The 16,188-nt window shown below is 41.4% G+C and overlaps 1 protein-coding gene across 19 annotated transcripts in view; it reads left to right on the top strand.

Annotated features, from left to right (window-relative positions):
* TJP2 (tight junction protein 2) overlaps nucleotides 1–16,188 on the top strand; it is a 123,997-nt gene that overhangs the window by 47,363 nt on the left and 60,446 nt on the right. Inside the window, exon 1 of one of the 19 annotated variants that reach the window (XM_072762158.1) lies at nucleotides 11,659–11,985. The exons of 17 other annotated variants lie outside the window; for them this stretch is intronic. The gene's annotated coding sequence lies outside the window, so the exon portion shown is untranslated. Of the gene's footprint in view, nucleotides 1–11,658; nucleotides 11,986–16,188 lie in introns of those variants that run through there. One more of the 19 variants, XM_072762210.1, reaches the window with a different exon arrangement.

The following is a 16,188-nucleotide window of genomic DNA, read 5'->3' on the forward strand; positions in this document are numbered from 1 at the left end:
AGCTCTTGGGAGACCAGGAAACTCATTTCCCCTTTGAATCAGCTACTTCTGTAATACAAGTTGTTTTCAGTAGGGACTGGAGATGGGGTTTTGGAAGAAGCCACAAAAAGGGAGTGATGAATGCTTCCTCTCTGGTATTATCTTACCTGTCACCATTCCCTTTAAGTCTTTATTTGTCAAGTTTCCACTTTTACACAGTAGTTTAAGTTATAAATAATCAGGGTTTTGACTACAGGGTTTTAAACATTCTTGAAATGTGGATGAACTGGGGGAGTGAATACTCCAGGGCTTAGTAATGGAATACAGCCTCCCACCTCTATTTTAGCTTCAGTTCTTAGGCAGCGCTGCTTCCCTGGCAGCTGTCTAGGCTGAGTAATAATGGTTGTGGTTTCCCTGCAGTTCCCAGCAGAGTCTCACCCCGTCATAGAAACTGCCCTGTGATTCCACACACCCTCCCTCGCCTTGGGGAATCCTAGCAGAGGGGGAAGGAGGCCCTTTACTTGATGTTTTGGTGGTCTGTGGCCAGGTGTGCCTGCTGACAATCATTTTGGGAGAACCAGACCTGCTTTGTCAGAATCATTCCTTGGAGAGACAGTGTGTGTGTGTGGGATGGTGGTGGTGGTGGTGGTGGTGGTGGGGGAACATCTACACCCAACCTGGGAAGGAGATGTTTTAAGTGAGGAGTTAGTAAGAGTCATTGAATTTGTGGCAGTTAATATCCTGCCTAAGAATGAAATTTGACTATTCAATAAATTTTCATGAACAAGTTCACTTCAGTGTGGGCAATACAAGCGTTTAAGAGTGTGCCTCTGTTACAGTGTCTTGTTGCGGAAGCACGCAAATAATTGAGAATGATGAGTTCCCATGAGAAATATGGATGGGATGCTGTGGCTTCCCCTCTCCAGGGAGATGAGAGAAGGTGTGCTTCACTCCAGCAACAGTGGCTTTTGGGGTGGTGTTTCTTGAGCTTTTTCTGAGCTGCTACCAGAGATTGATGAAGGGGGGATTTCTTTCCATAAAATGGCTGCTGCAACTTTTTCATGACCACACACCTGCTAATAAGCACCTACCTATGATGGTCTCTGTGAGGAGTACAAGGTGAGCAAGACCCAGTTTCTGCCATCAAGAGTCGGTTAGATCAGAACATTTGAGACTGAGACTGAGACTGCAGACTGCTGGGATACCTGTGGCCAGGGGGCAGGGGTGTGCAATACAGAGGTGTCTGCAGTACCGAAATTCAGGCAAAAATTCAGACTGCCTTACATGCGCTCCCATTAGGGGTTCTTTTTAGGGAGAAAGCCACTGCATTTGAACAGATACCTCACAGTGTCAGCCGTTAAAGAAGATGGAGCTAATAACACACCCACCTCCTAGGGTTGAATGAAGACTCCGTGAAATGACATCAGGGTGCTGGGCATGTCGTGGGGGCTAGGTAAATGGTAGCTAGTAATATGAACCAAGACAGCTACTGAAAGCTCCCAATGCTGGGTCCTGGGAGGTAGGATCTAGAAGTACAGGTAGGAGGTACCAGGTAGGTGTCTAGGCAGGAGCCGACGGAAAGAAAAAGTTCTTCACACTCTTGAAAGGCCTTGAATGCCAGTAAGAGAACTTGGGATGGAGGGGAAGGTCCTAAAATTCCTGATGTATTAGTGACTTGACTTTCCCTGTGAAAAAGTGAACTGGTTTCCTGTAAACATTTCACCCCACCCCCTACACAGGGAATATTACTATTTTTGAGGCACTGAAATGCCTAAAACCAGTGAATTTTAACATCGCCCCCCCTTGGGGAATTCCATTTGCAAGGACTTCTGCCTACATTTGTTTAACTTTTGATCTAATTCTTTGTACATTGACAAAAGGTTACAGCCAGCCATTTATCTTTTGCAAAAGTGCCTGGGAACTCAAGGGAGATGTAAAAATCCCTGCAGTGACTTATGTTTAGAAAGGTTTCTCTTCTGAAGGTATTAAGAGACAGATGAGTTCTTGAAACCAGGCGGGGCCATTTTAGTTCTGTGTTCTGTAGTTGAAAAAGTCATGCAGATTGGGTCTGGGAGTGGCAGGAGGTATGGGTGGCAGGGGTGAGGTTAAGAGGAAGGGTTAGTAATCACTGCTGAAACTTTCAACATACTCTTACCAAGAATATGAGCCATCAGGGAATTCCTTGCCTAATCCCTAAAGCAAATCCTATTAAGAAGCTGTGGCTGCAGATTACTTTATCTAGGTTGAGAGCTGACTCTCTATAAAATGCCTCATTGATTAGATTCTGAGCAGTAATCAGGTGGCCAACAGTTGGTAGCCAGATGGCCTTGGACTAGCCAGCCCTGGTGTTAAAAGGTGTTTACCATTGAAGGTGATTTGGGGTGTAGTAATGTAGGAGAGTGATTGATGCACATGTGTGAGGTGGAAGGGGGAGGGTTGGCGGGGCGCAGAATGATTATCTCAGGTGTTTTACTGAGTTAGTTTCTTGCTCCTAAATCCAAGGGTTGGAGTCAAAAACATAGACTCAGAGGTCAGACTTAACACATATTTTGGGGGTTAGAAACTCTAGAGTTAAGTGAACTTTTCAAGATTTAAAAAGAAGTCTTCCCTAAAACTATTTATGGCCTACTTCACCTCCTCAGTAATTTTTTTTTTTTTTTTTTTTTTTTTTTAGTAATTTTTATGATGACTCTTGTTAGCAGAAGCCCATGTAGCTCCCAAATTTATGAGAGTCTAAGGTGGTATTACCATTAAAAAAATTTTTTAAAGGTCATGTAACAGCAGTGGAAAAATGTTTTCAGGCATTCAGTTGTAACATTAAGTACTGGCAATAGCTAGTTCCAGGTCTGAAGGGTACCTGGGAAATACAGCTGGCTAAGCTCGTACACCACCTACATTATTGCACACGAGGCAGAGCCTGGAGTTGGAAAGTGTTATTTTTTTCAGCTTGGTTAAGAAAGGCACTTAACTTGGCTTCTCACTTCTAGAGCCCAGGCAGGCCTGGGGAAGCCTTCCTATGACGGTGACAGTTTCATTCTGTTTTGAAGGGGTCTAGAGCCTCTATCATCCAGCCAGCCACTCTATACAAAGCATCATCAGCCTTGATAACCTGTGAGCTCAGAAGAGAGACTAAAGATTGTTGTATTGAAGAAATACCTAATATGTTATTAAGCTTTTTTTTCTGCCACTGCCCCAAACAGTGTTTTTTGGGCACTTTTTTTTTTTGCTCTTCCCCAAACAGTGTTTTCTAAAGTGTGCTACACAGACAGACTCATGGGTGGGGTGGCACATTATTTTTCAGTTACTGTGCATGAATATTGTACTTCCAAGGATAAAAAATAGAAAGCTGGCTACCAAATTCACTTATTTCGGTTGCTTAGAGTGAAGTACAAGAACTATTAAGTAAAACAAGTCTGATGTAAGAATAATAAATTATGGGGATGAGTGGTATGAGAATAAGGCAAAAACTGTAAATGTGGCCCTTGAAATTTGAGACTTGGTAACACTGTTTAAAATATGAATGTGATGTTTTAGTTACAGAGGGCTGTGTCTGTCTTGACCACACCTTCAGGAATGGCCCTGAGAAGCCAGTAAAGTTGAATTTGACAGACTTTGCGTCTTAACATGTATACTTTGCTCTTGTCTATCCAGCTGTCTTATCTTTTATTGGAGACAGTGTATTTGTGAAGCAATTTGATACCTTGCTTAATTCTTATTCCTTTCTCTGCTTCCCACAAGCCACTCTGTAGATTTTATTTTATTTATTTTATTTTTAAAATATTTTATTTATTTATTCATGAGAGACACACAGAGAAAGGCAGAAACACAGCAGAGGGAGAAGCAGGCTCCCTGCAGGGAGCCCGAGGACCTGGATCTCAGGGCCCTGGGATCACGACCTGAGCCAAAGGCAGACCCTCAACCACTGAGCCACTCTGATGCCCCGACTCTGCAATTTTTAAAAAAAATTTTTATTTATTTATGATAGGCACACAGTGAGAGAGAGAGAGGCAGAGACACAGGCAGAGGGAGAAGCAGGCTCCATGCAGGGAGCCCGACGTAGGACTCGATCCCGGATCTCCAGGATCGCGCCCTGGGCCAAAGGCAGGTGCCAAACCGCTGCGCCACCCAGGGATCCCCCGACTCTGCAATTTTGAAGTCTTGGTGTGACAACAGATAGGATGGACTGAAAATGGAGGAAATACTTGGGCTCTGCAACAGGGACATTGCTGTGCTCTGGAGCGCAACTTGCTTTCCTGATCCAGCAATGCCAAAGGCAACAGAGAACCAAATAGCCTCATGTGTAAATGCATTTAATTTTTTATTTTTTAAAGGTTTAATTGTTTAAGTTATCTCTACAACCAACATGGGTCTTAAACTCAAAACCCTGGGCAGCCTGGGTGGCTCAGTGGTTTAGTGCCACTTCAGCCTGGGGCATGATTCTGGAGACCTGGGATCAAGTCCCACGTCAGGCTCCCTGCATGAAGCCTGCTTCTCCTTCTGCCCGTGTCTGCCTCTCTCTCTCTGTGTCTCTCATGAATAAATAAATAAAATCTTAAAAAAAGAAACCCCTCAAAACCCCGAGATCAAGAGTTGCACACTTCAGCAACTGAGCAAGCCAGGCACCCCAAAATGGATTTAATTTTTTAGAAACGTACCTTATGTTGGTCTGTGAAGTAGGCTCTAACAAGGATGGTAGTAGGAATTGAAAGTCTTGAGGTTAAAAAAAAAGTAATCCTAAAAAAAAAAAAAAAGTAACACTGCCTTGACCTAGAAAAAAATGAGCAATTGAAGTTCATGGTCATGGTAGGTAAATAAAACCAGAATAGAAAACACTTTGTTTCAGTCACCAAAACACACCTTTTACGTGAACTACTTAGCTTTCAATTAGGAACTTGTACTTTAGTCATTTTAAATCTACGCAGATATTTGTTTAGTGCCTCTGCCAGATAGTTACAGTTAAATCAGGTCTTTAATCTTAAAAACATAACGCATTCTTTCTTAATCACTTATCCATCTTACCCTTTTTTCTTTTTATTAAGCGAACTCTATCTCACAAGGTGGGGCTCGAGCTCACGACCCCAAGATCAATAGTTAGATGCCTACCCCCTGAGCTAACTGGGTGCTCCCATATCTTTTACATTTTTATTTTTAGACCAAAGCAATATGCATGTTTGTGATAATGTTTATTTTAACTTTCAGACTAATATTTCCTAATTATATTCACGACTTATAGTTTGCTTCTGTTTGTCCTTTCCCAACATTGCACACGTGTGTGTGTGTGTGTGTGTGTGTGAGAGAGAGAGAGAGAGAGAGAGAGAGAGAGATTTAGGGGGTGGTTGGAATGTTAGGAGTTAGGAGTGGTGAAAGCATACACTTCAGAAATCTTTTGTGAGGGACACCTGGGTGGCTCATTGGTTGAGCTTCTGCCTTTGGCTCAAGGCATGATCTTGGGGTCCTGGGATCGAGTCCTGCATCTGGCTCCCTGCATGGAGCCTGCTTCTCTCTCTGCCTATGTCTCTGTCTCTCTCTGTGTCTCTCATGAATAAATAAAATCTTTAAAAAAAATCTTTTGTGAATAAAATATTTGTACTTAAGAAGCTGGACTGACCAAAATAAAAATTTAAATGAAACCATTAATCATGGCGAAGATCTCATGTCCTGTCCTTGAATACAAATGTTTTCTAAATTTTACCTATATGCATATATAAAGATGGACTTCAGAATTAATTAATTAATAGGGAGATTATTATTTTCTGTTGTAGATTTTAATCAGCTACATGAATATATACATTATGTTCACAAGAAAAAAGTGGCATCATCTTTTGAAACCTTAATTACAGTATGCCTCATCTGATAAACACTCTCTATGAGACTAAATATATAGTTATATATTTATAGTTAGTGACAAGCCAGAGGCATTGGGAGGGGGATATAAATAATATATTTTGAGACAGTTATTAGGATAGTCTTCCTGGTAGGTAACAGTTATTAGACTGTAATTAGCAGATAATGATTAAAGTCCAGTTATATCTTTGCCATTGTATTAAAGAAAAGCTTTGGTAGAGATGAGAGAACACTGCAGATACTCTTGTCATTCTAGTTGAAGGTGAACAGGGGGAAATATGCTTTCTGATCATCAGTAGGAATAAATGAACTTTTCTTTTTTTCTTTTTTTAAGGATTTATTTTTATTTATTTATGATAGACATAGAGAGAGAGAGAGAGGCAGAGACACAAGCAGAGGGAGAAGCAGGCTCCATGCCGGGAGCCCGACGCAGGACTCGATCCCGGGACTCCAGGATCGCGCTCTGGGCCAAAGGCAGGTGCTAAACCGCTGAGCCACCCAGGGATCCCCATAAATGAACTTTTCTTAGGACGGTAGCTTCTAAGATGTTTGTTCCTCTGAGGAGGATGTATGGTCTGATACGGCTTTCTTGAGAACCACCTTTTTTTTTAAGAGAGTGTGGGGGTGGGGCAGAGGCATAGAGAGAGGGAGAAGCAGACTCCCCACTGAGCAGGGAGCCCACCGGGGGGCTGATCCCAGGACCCTGAGATCATGACCCAAGCCCAAAGGCAGATACTTAACCTACTAAGCCACCAAGGCTCCTTGAGAACTATTTTTTGAGAGCCATTTATTGTCACAGCAATAAAGGAAATGTTCCAAGTTCTAGGTTGTGAGGTTCTTTTTTGCCTTATGCAGTCAAGCACACCTGAGACCCTAAGTCTGTGTGGGAAGGAGGATAGTGTATGCTCTGAGAGGCAGCCAGCTCATTCTCAGTCCATGAGAAACTGCTTGCAAATATTATTTGGCAAAAGCAGAATGAAATTATTTTAGGGAATTTATTAGTAAAATTAACAATTTCTGTTTTTGAAAAAGAATGACTTGTTTAGAAGGAACGTCCCTGGGAGCTCATTTTTAGAAGCCTGGTTCCTCCCTTACCCTTCTTCACTCAGCTGAATCAATTTCCTTCTTGCCTGTGATTGGCTGGTGTGCACATGCCAGTATTTATTAGAGCCCTTATCATGTCTGCTCCATGCCAGTCACTTCCCGTCTGCCTGAGCCCCTCCTTGGTCTGAGTCATCTGGGTAACCCCAGCAGCTTATAGGACACCAAACATATCCACCAAATTTGCCACACTGAACTGACTGGATCTGGGGAAGGCTTTTGTTGCATAAACCAGTAAGAATTGAAGACTCAGTGGGAACTCAGAAGAGTGGATTCCTGACATTTATATAGTGAGTGGATGGATTGTCTGGTCTGTGAGTAAGAAAAAAACTGTAGATTATATACGTCTGGACCTTCTCTTTAGTGGTATATAAGCTGTACTAATGAGCTGGGTGACTTCGGCTACGGTGTGTAAATCTAAGTTTCTTTATAGGGAAATGAGTAGTTGTATTTAAAGGTCTCTGAAGTCTTCTCCAGTGCTTAAGGTTCTAAGTGGGTATGAAGCCTGGAGAACATTCTAAATAATTTCTCATGGTTCTTGTTATCTTAAAGTACTTTCATGCTCCTTAAAAAACTTGTGTTGTTTTCTTTCTGTTTTTTTCTTTTAAGAAAAGGTCCAGTGGATTTTCTCTGAAAGATATTTTTCTGAAGGACGAACTGAGAACCCAAGAATGGCAGTAGTTTAGCTCATGAAGTGCTAGAAAGATCTATTATTCAGTTGCAGCTTAAATAATGTACCACCACACCATGTGCTGTATTCTCTTCCTTGCTCTGCAGCCCAAGCCAATATCTGCAGTTATCCTGCATTGCTTCTTGAGGATCATTCTTTTTCTTTCTTCTTCCCCTCCACTCTTCCCATTAAGAGCTGCATACTGGGAGTCTCCAATTACCCCTTCTTTTTCTGTGGGCTTCTCTTACAGGGGCCACATTGCCTCTAGCAGGAGCAAGGTAAGGCAGGCCTGGAGTTGGGAGCCTATTCTGGTTTGTTCTTCACAAATGCGCTGAAGATGAGCTACCTGGTTACTGCTGTAGGCTCTCGTTGTTCACCAGATAACACAAAATCACTCACTGTTGCTCGAGTTTAGGCATCACTTTAGGCACTTCTGAGGTTTTCAGCATAACTTGAGGCAGAACACTTTGCCTACCCTGGGCTGGTCTGTTTAGTGTCTGCATGAGTTTTAAGAGGGGAGAGAGATTTGTGGCATCTTCAACACTCATTGAGATTTTCCAGAAAGGGAACTGGAAACATTTGTGCTTTTCCTACTGGTGTTATTATTGGAGTCTAAAAACAGGCAAGCGGCAACACACTGAAGTGAAGAGGCACGGGGTTCATCTTGAATACCGGTGGCCTTCTTTCTAACAGACCTGAATTTGAATTTTAATTAAAGTTCTGGGAGGAATATTTCTCATACTGCTTAAGTGCACAGTTTGAAGATGTTTTTACCCAAATCAGGAAGAGGCAGGAAAGGTGTATTGAATTTACCAAAGAACTGAGGTTAAAAAAATGTGCAGGAAAACAGAAAAATTTTCCCATAGAAACAGTGGTATCCAGGGTCTATCCTTGTAACCTTGTTTATTCATAATGAAGCTTTTTTAATATTGTTGTTTTCCTGGTGTTTTGTTGAAGTATAATTTACATACAGTAACATGCATAGATCTCAAGGGGACAGCTTGATAAATTTGTTGTGGTAAAGCACATAAGAGCCACCAGCTTAACCATTTTAAAGTACACAGTTCAGTGGCATTTAGTACATTCACAGTATCGTGCAGATACCACTATCTGGTTCCAGAGCTGGATGAATGCTTACATGAATGTATTCACCTGTGTGATTACCACCTAGATAAAAAAACAGGACTTTCCATCACTCTAGAAGCTTCTCGCCACTTTTTCCGACTGTTACTACCTTACCCTGGAGGGAAACTCTCTTCTGACTTCTCTCACCATGGGATAGTTTTCTTGACTTGGAGAGAATCTATATAAATGAAGTCAACATTTTGTGTCTGGCTTCTTTTGCTCAACATAACTTCTATGAGATTCATCCATATTGTTATGTGATTCAGTAGTTCTTGTTTGTTGCCGAGTAGTATTCCATTTATGTGAGTTCACCACAGTTTGTTTATCCATTCTTCTTCTGATGGATATTTACATCGTTGTCAAGGTTTGTTTGTGTTTTCTCCTATCATGATTAAAGCTGCTAGGGAAACCACCTACACTTTGCTTTGTGGACTTATGCACTCATTTCTTTTATCTCAATTCCTAGGAGTAGAAATGCTGGATCATATGCTGGGGATATGTTTAACTTTCATTCTGTAACTCTGAAGTCAGGCAGACCTGGGTGTGAATTCCTTTGTCCTGCCACTTGCTTGGTCTACCTCAGGCAGTTTACTTTTTTCATGTTCAGTTTTTCTCAGCTGTGAAATAGGCTCTGTGTACCTGACTAGTCAAGGGGCAGTGAAGAGGAGAGACAACATTTTAGTTCTTTTAAGGAGAAATGCATTTAGAGGAGAGCATTAAGTGCCTACGTTAAGAGCATTAAATGCCACTGGCTTTTGTACTTGCCCCCCAGAAAGTCAGAAAGCTGCTGTGGCCCAGAGCCAGGACCTTGCAAACCCTCTTCCACCTTCTCAGCCTGTGCAGCTCAGAGGTGGCTGAAATGATAGGGAATTTAGTGACAGCTGCAGAGCTCAGGTCTGGCAAATCTACTTTTGCCCCGAGACTGCTGCTATAGGAAAAAAGGAAACAATGGCATCTGCTTTCCTGCCTCCTTCTAGATCTTAAACAAGTGCACTGTGTTGGCCAAAGGTTGGGGGGTTTCTGGCTGCTGGGAGTACAGGAAGATGGGTGCCAGCCAACCAGAAATGGAATAGATGCCTCTGAGGGTTGCACTGGCAACCTAAATGGCAGTGGTTGTAACTTATTAGCGTTCTCATTATTACAGAAGAACATGATGTCCAAGGAGTCCTAAGACCGCTTTCTGTCACACACATTCAGAATCTGTCCTTTGACTTTATAGTCACCTGCTGGAGGATGGATGCTGCTCTAAGACCTACCTGTCACATTAATTATTTCTCTGAAGGGCCTCAGCTTCTTTGGCAACTAATCTGTGATTCTAGGTACTTTTCTTTATGAATAAGCTTGAGAAATTATAATTTGCAAGCTTACCAATTAATGTAGAAACTGAAAGGTGACTTAATTCTAAGAACAGCTGTTTTGATGTATACTTTATGAAACTTGAGTGTTTTCTTTTTGAATTCTTTCTGACTTGTTAGTTTTTAATAAAGTAAAAGATGATGTATAAATCTTGTTGATAGGGACACCTGGGTGGCTCAGTGGTTGAGTGTCTGCCTTTGGCTTGGGGCGTGATCTCGGGGTCCAATGATTGAGTCCCGCATAGGGCTCCCTGCATGGAGCCTGCTTCTCCCTCTGCCTATGTCTTTGCCTCTCTCTCTGTCTGTCATGGATAAATAAATAAAATCTTAAAAAAAAAAATCCTGTTGATAGATAGGCTAAAAAGGATATTCCCTTTTTGGGTCTTTAACTGCCTTTGTCTTTTGACAAATGAAATGGAAAGAAACTACATTTTTATCCTATTTGTTGCCTAGAATCTCATGCTTACAGCACACTACCAAAACACTGGACAATAGTGACTGCCCTATTTCTAGCTTCTATTATGAAATGTGGGCTACACTGTATTGCTCTTGAGACATTTAAACATCTTGAATCAATTGAATCAATTTTTTACTTCCTAGGGACCTTACTATTATTGTTTTGAGGTGAGTTGACCAAGTGATTTATTGATTAACATTTTATTTTAAGCTTCTATCTCTAGTGCTACTCCGGAAGGCTCTTTGCAGAAAAATCTGAAGCAATAGGAATGCAAATATTCTAAGTGCCAAGATAAGCGTGACCAGTGAAACTTCATTTCAGCCACTGGTGTAGTAGTTAGAGTGAGCTGGTTCTTTGCAAAGCTGCTTAAATTTTATTGTGCTAGAAATATATTGACAGAATCCCATTTTATCTCTTTTTAGCCAGACTTACCCAGTCGGCCAGGGCTAACAATGGATGTCCAAACAGTTTACAGTGGTTAATACAATGGACAAAGGGTTTCACTGTTTGGAGAGTGGAAAAGAGAGCTGATGGGGAGCTTCTTAAGGGCACTGACCTAATTCACTCCTTCAACAAAAATGATTTAAATATATATGTATTTATATATTTCTATATATATAAGGTATCTATAAATATTTCAGCTAGTAGTATTACAGCTTCAGGAAGGGCCGTGTGGTGCTTTGTATATTTTGTTAAGTACAGCCTTTATTTTTATTTGCCAGTGGCCTTTAGATTTTTTTTTTAATGAGTCAAGTTCTGGAATGAGCTGATATTCCACAAAAGTTAGGGAATTAAGAAAGGCAGCTGCAATCACATGTCACCCTCGTCAATCCTGACATTCAGGAATTTTAGTCATGTACTTTTTAAAGATAAACTTTTCTGTGAGCCTTTTTCCATAAAATGTGGAGAAACAGAACTGAGTTAAAAATTTAGTTCAGGCATTGCTAAATTTCTGAGTATCGTATTTATGATTTATTTTGTTCAGAAAACGTAAATTGCCAATGCTTTTACCATTTATTACCATGAAATATTTGCAGCCAGTATGTACTGCTTCAAAGAATATCTCACCTATTAATAGAACAGGAGCAAAGGAGAGCACACACGTCACTATGGGGTAAAAAAGTTCATTGGGCTTACTTTTAAGTTTCAAGTAACAATTGCATTGTTGTTCTAAGTGGTCTTTGAGTATGACTGGATGATTAAATATAAATGTTGACCTGATTGGATTATATCCCAGCTGTGAACTGTCCTGAAAAAACTGCAGTAACCTATCACTTCGGACAGTTACCAGACTTGTTCTCTTGGCTTTATATTTGGGATAATGATTTATGCAGTGAAGTACTGTAGAAACTGGGGTGCTGTCATTTCTGTCTATCCTTCATCTGTTTCACCTTGGCTAAATTGGCTCTATTTGTATAGTCTGCTACATGGATAGTCCATGATCTTCACAGAAAGTAAGTAACAAGCTTTTTGATTGCGATGAGCTTAATCAGAATGAATGCTTGGAAACGATGAACTGCAGGAAAGGTCCTCCATTAGATCTAATCTAAACTAAGGTGCATATGTTTATCTTTTCAGAAGAGCAGGGTGTTTTCATGGGGGCCTGTGTTCAGCTGAGTGTTGGGAGGGCTGTCAGTTTCAGTGTTGGGGGATGGTTATGAGTTCTTGAGAGCAGGTCTTAGATCTTTGCTTTCCTAGTCCAGACATAGCATAGTTGTTCAGGCAGTGGAAGAAGGTGAAAGGAAGACCGAAGGGCAGGTAAGTCACAAAGGACTGAAGTGGGATCTGCATGGGTGTGTGTTTTCTCCCTTTTCTTACTATATTCCCAGTCCAGCAAAAAAGTTTGGAGACTGGTGGAAACAGCAACATTCCATCATTGGAGGAACAAATCTAAAATATGCATTCGTAAAGCTTGTAGAGCAGCTCTGAGACTGTGTCCTTGATTTCTACCACTTAGGTGTGCTGGGGGCAGGCTCACCCTGCTCAGTGGCCAGGTGTGCAGCAGAACTCCCACTGTTTGTGAAAAATGCCTAGTCGTGAGGAAGCCCAGGACACCGAGCGAGATGCTGTGGGTTTTACTCTGTACTGTGGGACTTCTAACTTTCCTGTAGCGAAGTGAAAGAAGGAGGCATTTACAGATGGAGTGTTAGACCCTTGGTGCAGATCTCACTGACTAATGCCTACCACTTGGGTGTAGGTGTTAAAACTGGATTTAATAGAGTGAGGAAACTGGCTCAGAAATGTTAAGTAATTTGCCCCATGTCACACAGCTTGTGTGGTAGGCAGGGCTTCTGAGCCAAGGTCCACCTGACTAATTCGTAACTGGTAGGTTCTTCGAACTCCACTGGCCTTTGCTTTTCAGAATCAGATGGGCAAAGATATAATAGGAGAAGGCTCTCTGTTGATTTTTAGGAATTTAAACATTATCACTGAAAGTGTATACAAGTTTTTCTCTCCAGGAAATAATTAGTAGCAATATTATATAAATTATTATTGTTGTTATTATTATGATTATTTTAGAGAGAGCGTCTGTATGGGTGAAGGGGGGAGGCAGGCTGAGGGAGAGGATGGGAAATAATCTCAAGCCCAACACTGGGCTCAATGCAGGGCTTGATCCTTCCACCCTGAGATCATGACCTGAGCTGGAATGAAGAGTCGGATGCTTAACCAACTGAGCCACCAAGGTGCTCCACAATAATATATTAATGTTTTTAAGAGGTATTTTCATTTTTCAATGACTTATTTGTCTTTATTACTGTATAGGACCTCAAAGACTCTAAGATGAGTAAGACTCAGATTTATGGGGAAGTAGATTATATAAACAACTAGCTAAATCACAATTTATTATAGAAATACTAAGAATATGTCTTGTCCATGAGAGTCTTTCTTCAGGTCCACACAGCCTCTGGTTAGAAATGACTGTTATCCCGTCAACCCCTCCCCAATCATCCCCCTGCCCAACTCCCCCACAATTGTTGTTAATGTGAAGAAAAACTTGTGGCTAAAAAGCACATGGGTTGTGGAATCAACATCTTAGACTTGCTGTGTTTGGGAAATTGGCTGTTTAAAGGGTCAGAATTCCATCACAAGTTGCCTGAGGATCAAAGTACATCTTTTAAAACAAACTCCCAAGAAGTTTAGGCTACCAGATACTCACACTTTTGTGTGAAATGGAAAGTAAGCCTTCTTTTATTATATAGTCAAGACCATATGATAGATATAGTGAAAGTTTTGATTGAGGATCAAGATAGAGTTGGAATTTTGGAGTTAGAGCATTTTGTTGATGGAGCAGATGATATGGAGTGCCATGTGTTCACCCTTGGGCAGGTTGGGATAGGAGGATGTTGAAAACAGCAAACAGCCCAAGGGGTAGAAAGAGCTGGGAAAGCTCCAAATACAGACATTGTTTCTTTACAGTTTCCCCCTGGAATCCTGTTAAGGGTGCCTGTTAAGGGTAGAAAGAGCTGGGAAAGCTCCAAATACAGACATTGTTTCTTTACAGTTTCCCCCTGGAATCCTGTTAAGGGTGCCTTTTCTCTTCCTCACTACACAGCTGTCTTCCCCAGGACCCAGAACTGATGAGTTAGATGAGCATGCGTGGGCAGTCTGTTAAAGCTGACATTATTTGAAATGTTGATTCTTAGGGATGCTTGGGTGGCCCAGTGGTTGAGCATCTAACTGGCTCTGGGTGTGATCCTGGGGTCCTGGGATTGAGTCCCACATTGGATTCCCTGCGTGGAGCCTGCTTCTCCCTCTGCCTATGTCTCTGCCTCTCTCTGGCTCTTTCATGAATAAATAAAATCTTTAAAAAAAAATAAATGTTGGTTCTTGGTCCTAGGCTCAGCCACAACAAATGCTGGCTATATAGTTCTGACCAGATTGTAAGTCGAACCAAACTTCAGGGTGGACAATGGAAACTTCCAGTGTTTATACCCCTCTTTCTCTCTCTCTCTCTCTCTTTTTTTTTTTTTTTTTTTAAAGATTTTATTTACTTATTCATGAGAGACACAGAGAGGCAGAGACAGGAGAAGCAGGCTCTATGCAGGGAGCCTGATGTGAGACTCCATCTTGGGACTCCGGGATCATGCCCTGAGCCAAAGGCAGACGCTCAACTGCTGAGCCACCCAGCATCCCTATATCTCTCTTTTTAAAACATTACTCTTAAAGCACCATTTGGTGTTGTGGGTGCCATATCCTAATCTCTCTGTGAGGGTGCACAGAGAACATTCCGGCTTGAAATCAGGAACCAAGGTTTTTATTTCTCATTGTCTAACACAGTTCTTCACAAAGTGTCTTGCCCAATGTGGATAATACTAACACATATAGTTAATGATCTACTTTGAGGATTATCTGAAGCAAGATTTTGATCTCAGGCCAGCTTCCTGTGTGGTGTGTGATTGGAAATTGTGAACAAGTTCAGAATTTAGCTTAGGTAAATTATAACCAGTAAGTTCTGTTGCTACCAAAACCAAGTGTAGTTCATTTTCAATTGACCTAACTTTTGGGTTATGTTCGCACTCAGAACTTACTCCTTATTATTTAAAAAACAAAAAAAAGTAAAAAAGTAAACGAGCAAACAGAACAGGATTATCCCCAAACAGTGACTGGATCCTAAGAGCAGTTCTAAAGTTTATTGAGGATTATAGTGAAAACCAAAGTGAAGGAAAAGCACAAATCAAGAAGTGTGTGCACTTCCTTCGGTACTGGTGTGAGCAACTTCCAGGTAAAGACAGTGTCTTGGTCAATAGACACCTGCCACATCAGTAGGCCATTACTAAATTTTGCATGAGTTTATTTTTTTTTATTTTTTTTTATTTTTTTTTTTGCATGAGTTTAGACTAGACTAATCAACCGCCTGTTTGGTTGGTTGTTTTTTTGTTTTTATTTTTCCCTGCTTATTAGCAAATAATTGTTCTTACCTTTTTAAATGGGTACATTTTATAAATTTATTTTTTTATTTTTTTTATTTATGATAGTCACACAGAGAGAAAGAGAGAGAGGCAGAGACACAGGCAGAGGGAGAAGCAGGCTCCATGCACCGGGAGCCCGATGTGGGATTCAATCCCGGGTCTCTAGGATCGCGCCCTGGGCCAAAGGCAGGCGCTAAACCGCTGCGCCACCCAGGGATCCCACTATGTGGCCTTTTAAAGAGAACATTTGCTGGGCCATGGTTTAAAACTCCCAGAAGCAGGAAGCTTGGGTATCTTGCCCGACCTGACCCGTTCTACTATCTGGAAATGCGAATGGCAGGATACTGACTTGTGGAAGAGTCTCACTTCTTGAGGACACTCTTGTCTGACGTCCTTCTTGGCTGTGGGAAAGCGAAACAGAGACGGGGCTGGGTTCGATTGCTTTCTGGTTTCAGTCCAGGAAGGTGACAGATAACAGGGACCAGTTGAGAAGTTGAATGTAGACTCCCTCCAACTTAAGCAGTAACATAAGCACAGGAAACTGTGGAGAAAATATATTTTAAAATACATTTTGTTTGCAGGGTGTAGAAAGGCCATGAAACTGAAATGTCCCTGTAGGAGTTTGAAACACCTCTGTCTGGGTTTTGGATGTTCTTATTTTCCTGGATTCCAGCCTCGGGACAGCACTGTTGATTGTGTTTCTACATTGTTGACTATTTCAGTTCCAAGCGGTTGATTCTTTTCTGT

Source organism: Vulpes vulpes, chromosome 1 (genome assembly GCF_048418805.1).
Source record: "Vulpes vulpes isolate BD-2025 chromosome 1, VulVul3, whole genome shotgun sequence".
In the NCBI taxonomy this organism is placed as follows: Eukaryota; Metazoa; Chordata; class Mammalia; order Carnivora; family Canidae; genus Vulpes; species Vulpes vulpes.